Genomic DNA, 6,128 nt, shown 5'->3' on the forward strand with positions numbered 1-6,128 from the left:
GCACGTGTTTAAAACACGTTGCCAACCTAAAAAATCGCACGAAATCGGTAATTAAATTTAAAAAATGGCGCGGACACGTGTTTAAAGCGTGACTAAATTTAAAAACTCGCGCGAACACGCGTTTAAAACACGTTGCCAACCTAAAAAATCGCACGAAATCGGTAATTAAATTTAAAAAATGGCGCGGGCACGTGTTTAAAACACGTTGCCAACCTAAAAAATCGCACGAAATCGGTAATTAAATTTAAAAAATGGCGCGGACACGTGTTTAAAGCGTGACTAAATTTAAAAAATGGCGCGGGCACGTGTTTAAAACACGTTGCCAACCTAAAAAATCGCGCGAAATCGGTAATTAAATTTAAAAAATGGCGCGGACACGTGTTTAAAGCGTGACTAAATTTAAAAACTCGCGCGAACACGCGTTTAAAACACGTTGCCAACCTAAAAAATCGCACGAAATCGGTAATTAAATTTAAAAAATGGCGCGGACACGTGTTTAAAGCGTGACTAAATTTAAAAAATGGCGCGGGCACGTGTTTAAAACACGTTGCCAACCTAAAAAATCGCGCGAAATCGGTAATTAAATTTAAAAAATGGCGCGGACACGTGTTTAAAGCGTGACTAAATTTAAAAACTCGCGCGAACACGCGTTTAAAACACGTTGCCAACCTAAAAAATCGCGCGAAATCGGTAATTAAATTTAAAAAATGGCGCGGACACGTGTTTAAAGCGTGACTAAATTTAAAAAATGGCGCGGGCACGCGTTTAAAACACGTTGCCAACCTAAAAAATCGCACGAAATCGGTAATTAAATTTAAAAAATGGCGCGGGCACGTGTTTAAAACACGTTGCCAACCTAAAAAATCGCACGAAATCGGTAATTAAATTTAAAAAATGGCGCGGACACGTGTTTAAAGCGTGACTAAATTTAAAAAATGGCGCGGGCACGTGTTTAAAACACGTTGCCAACCTAAAAAATCGCGCGAAATCGGTAATTAAATTTAAAAAATGGCGCGGACACGTGTTTAAAGCGTGACTAAATTTAAAAACTCGCGCGAACACGCGTTTAAAACACGTTGCCAACCTAAAAAATCGCACGAAATCGGTAATTAAATTTAAAAAATGGCGCGGACACGTGTTTAAAGCGTGACTAAATTTAAAAAATGGCGCGGGCACGTGTTTAAAACACGTTGCCAACCTAAAAAATCGCGCGAAATCGGTAATTAAATTTAAAAAATGGCGCGGACACGTGTTTAAAGCGTGACTAAATTTAAAAACTCGCGCGAACACGCGTTTAAAACACGTTGCCAACCTAAAAAATCGCGCGAAATCGGTAATTAAATTTAAAAAATGGCGCGGACACGTGTTTAAAGCGTGACTAAATTTAAAAACTCGCGCGAACACGCGTTTAAAACACGTTGCCAACCTAAAAAATCGCACGAAATCGGTAATTAAATTTAAAAAATGGCGCGGGCACGTGTTTAAAACACGTTGCCAACCTAAAAAATTGCGCGAAATCGGTAATTAAATTTAAAAAATGGCGCGGACACGTGTTTAAAGCGTGACTAAATTTAAAAAATGGCGCGGGCACGTGTTTAAAACACGTTGCCAACCTAAAAAATCGCGCGAAATCGGTAATTAAATTTAAAAAATGGCGCGGACACGTGTTTAAAGCGTGACTAAATTTAAAAAATGGCGCGGGCACGTGTTTAAAACACGTTGCCAACCTAAAAAATCGCGCGAAATCGGTAATTAAATTTAAAAAATGGCGCGGGCACGTGTTTAAAGCGTGACTAAATTTAAAAAATGGCGCGGGCACGTGTTTAAAACACGTTGCCAACCTAAAAAATCGCGCGAAATCGGTAATTAAATTTAAAAAATGGCGCGGACACGTGTTTAAAGCGTGACTAAATTTAAAAAATGGCGCGGGCACGTGTTTAAAACACGTTGCCAACCTAAAAAATCGCGCGAAATCGGTAATTAAATTTAAAAAATGGCGCGGACACGTGTTTAAAGCGTGACTAAATTTAAAAAATGGCGCGGGCACGTGTTTAAAACACGTTGCCAACCTAAAAAATCGCGCGAAATCGGTAATTAAATTTAAAAAATGGCGCGGACACGTGTTTAAAGCGTGACTAAATTTAAAAAATGGCGCGGGCACGTGTTTAAAACACGTTGCCAACCTAAAAAATCGCGCGAAATCGGTAATTAAATTTAAAAAATGGCGCGGACACGTGTTTAAAGCGTGACTAAATTTAAAAAATGGCGCGGGCACGTGTTTAAAACACGTTGCCAACCTAAAAAATCGCGCGAAATCGGTAATTAAATTTAAAAAATGGCGCGGGCACGTGTTTAAAGCGTGACTAAATTTAAAAAATGGCGCGGGCACGTGTTTAAAACACGTTGCCAACCTAAAAAATCGCGCGAAATCGGTAATTAAATTTAAAAAATGGCGCGGACACGTGTTTAAAGCGTGACTAAATTTAAAAACTCGCGCGAACACGCGTTTAAAACACGTTGCCAACCTAAAAAATCGCACGAAATCGGTAATTAAATTTAAAAAATGGCGCGGGCACGTGTTTAAAGCGTGACTAAATTTAAAAAATGGCGCGGGCACGTGTTTAAAACACGTTGCCAACCTAAAAAATCGCGCGAAATCGGTAATTAAATTTAAAAAATGGCGCGGACACGTGTTTAAAGCGTGACTAAATTTAAAAAATGGCGCGGGCACGTGTTTAAAACACGTTGCCAACCTAAAAAATCGCGCGAAATCGGTAATTAAATTTAAAAAATGGCGCGGACACGTGTTTAAAGCGTGACTAAATTTAAAAAATGGCGCGGGCACGTGTTTAAAACACGTTGCCAACCTAAAAAATCGCGCGAAATCGGTAATTAAATTTAAAAAATGGCGCGGACACGTGTTTAAAGCGTGACTAAATTTAAAAACTCGCGCGAACACGCGTTTAAAACACGTTGCCAACCTAAAAAATCGCACGAAATCGGTAATTAAATTTAAAAAATGGCGCGGGCACGTGTTTAAAGCGTGACTAAATTTAAAAAATGGCGCGGGCACGTGTTTAAAACACGTTGCCAACCTAAAAAATTGCGCGAAATCGGTAATTAAATTTAAAAAATGGCGCGGACACGTGTTTAAAGCGTGACTAAATTTAAAAAATGGCGCGGGCACGTGTTTAAAACACGTTGCCAACCTAAAAAATCGCGCGAAATCGGTAATTAAATTTAAAAAATGGCGCGGACACGTGTTTAAAGCGTGACTAAATTTAAAAAATGGCGCGGGCACGTGTTTAAAACACGTTGCCAACCTAAAAAATCGCGCGAAATCGGTAATTAAATTTAAAAAATGGCGCGGACACGTGTTTAAAGCGTGACTAAATTTAAAAAATGGCGCGGGCACGTGTTTAAAACACGTTGCCAACCTAAAAAATCGCGCGAAATCGGTAATTAAATTTAAAAAATGGCGCGGACACGTGTTTAAAGCGTGACTAAATTTAAAAACTCGCGCGAACACGCGTTTAAAACACGTTGCCAACCTAAAAAATCGCACGAAATCGGTAATTAAATTTAAAAAATGGCGCGGGCACGTGTTTAAAACACGTTGCCAACCTAAAAAATTGCGCGAAATCGGTAATTAAATTTAAAAAATGGCGCGGACACGTGTTTAAAGCGTGACTAAATTTAAAAAATGGCGCGGGCACGTGTTTAAAACACGTTGCCAACCTAAAAAATCGCGCGAAATCGGTAATTAAATTTAAAAAATGGCGCGGACACGTGTTTAAAGCGTGACTAAATTTAAAAAATGGCGCGGGCACGTGTTTAAAACACGTTGCCAACCTAAAAAATCGCGCGAAATCGGTAATTAAATTTAAAAAATGGCGCGGACACGTGTTTAAAGCGTGACTAAATTTAAAAACTCGCGCGAACACGCGTTTAAAACACGTTGCCAACCTAAAAAATCGCACGAAATCGGTAATTAAATTTAAAAAATGGCGCGGGCACGTGTTTAAAACACGTTGCCAACCTAAAAAATCGCACGAAATCGGTAATTAAATTTAAAAAATGGCGCGGACACGTGTTTAAAGCGTGACTAAATTTAAAAAATGGCGCGGGCACGTGTTTAAAACACGTTGCCAACCTAAAAAATCGCGCGAAATCGGTAATTAAATTTAAAAAATGGCGCGGACACGTGTTTAAAGCGTGACTAAATTTAAAAACTCGCGCGAACACGCGTTTAAAACACGTTGCCAACCTAAAAAATCGCACGAAATCGGTAATTAAATTTAAAAAATGGCGCGGGCACGTGTTTAAAACACGTTGCCAACCTAAAAAATCGCACGAAATCGGTAATTAAATTTAAAAAATGGCGCGGACACGTGTTTAAAGCGTGACTAAATTTAAAAAATGGCGCGGGCACGTGTTTAACACACGTTGCCAACCTAAAAAATTGCGCGAAATCGGTAATTAAATTTAAAAAATGGCGCGGACACGTGTTTAAAGCGTGACTAAATTTAAAAAATGGCGCGGGCACGTGTTTAAAACACGTTGCCAACCTAAAAAATCGCGCGAAATCGGTAATTAAATTTAAAAAATGGCGCGGACACGTGTTTAAAGCGTGACTAAATTTAAAAAATGGCGCGGGCACGTGTTTAAAACACGTTGCCAACCTAAAAAATCGCGCGAAATCGGTAATTAAATTTAAAAAATGGCGCGGACACGTGTTTAAAGCGTGACTAAATTTAAAAAATGGCGCGGGCACGTGTTTAAAACACGTTGCCAACCTAAAAAATCGCATGAAATCGGTAATTAAATTTAAAAAATGGCGCGGACACGTGTTTAAAGCGTGACTAAATTTAAAAAATGGCGCGGGCACGTGTTTAAAACACGTTGCCAACCTAAAAAATCGCGCGAAATCGGTAATTAAATTTAAAAAATGGCGCGGACACGTGTTTAAAGCGTGACTAAATTTAAAAAATGGCGCGGGCACGTGTTTAAAACACGTTGCCAACCTAAAAAATCGCGCGAAATCGGTAATTAAATTTAAAAAATGGCGCGGACACGTGTTTAAAGCGTGACTAAATTTAAAAACTCGCGCGAACACGCGTTTAAAACACGTTGCCAACCTAAAAAATCGCACGAAATCGGTAATTAAATTTAAAAAATGGCGCGGACACGTGTTTAAAGCGTGACTAAATTTAAAAAATGGCGCGGGCACGTGTTTAAAACACGTTGCCAACCTAAAAAATCGCGCGAAATCGGTAATTAAATTTAAAAAATGGCGCGGACACGTGTTTAAAGCGTGACTAAATTTAAAAAATGGCGCGGGCACGTGTTTAAAACACGTTGCCAACCTAAAAAATCGCGCGAAATCGGTAATTAAATTTAAAAAATGGCGCGGACACGTGTTTAAAGCGTGACTAAATTTAAAAAATGGCGCGGGCACGTGTTTAAAACACGTTGCCAACCTAAAAAATCGCGCGAAATCGGTAATTAAATTTAAAAAATGGCGCGGACACGTGTTTAAAGCGTGACTAAATTTAAAAAATGGCGCGGGCACGTGTTTAAAACACGTTGCCAACCTAAAAAATCGCACGAAATCGGTAATTAAATTTAAAAAATGGCGCGGACACGTGTTTAAAGCGTGACTAAATTTAAAAACTCGCGCGAACACGCGTTTAAAACACGTTGCCAACCTAAAAAATCGCACGAAATCGGTAATTAAATTTAAAAAATGGCGCGGACACGTGTTTAAAGCGTGACTAAATTTAAAAAATGGCGCGGGCACGTGTTTAAAACACGTTGCCAACCTAAAAAATCGCGCGAAATCGGTAATTAAATTTAAAAAATGGCGCGGACACGTGTTTAAAGCGTGACTAAATTTAAAAAATGGCGCGGGCACGTGTTTAAAACACGTTGCCAACCTAAAAAATCGCGCGAAATCGGTAATTAAATTTAAAAAATGGCGCGGGCACGTGTTTAAAACACGTTGCCAACCTAAAAAATCGCGCGAAATCGGTAATTAAATTTAAAAAATGGCGCGGACACGTGTTTAAAGCGTGACTAAATTTAAAAACTCGCGCGAACACGCGTTTAAAACACGTTGCCAACCTAAA

Source organism: Tribolium castaneum, chromosome 9, assembly GCF_031307605.1.
Source record: "Tribolium castaneum strain GA2 chromosome 9, icTriCast1.1, whole genome shotgun sequence".
NCBI lineage: Eukaryota > Metazoa > Arthropoda > Insecta > Coleoptera > Tenebrionidae > Tribolium > Tribolium castaneum.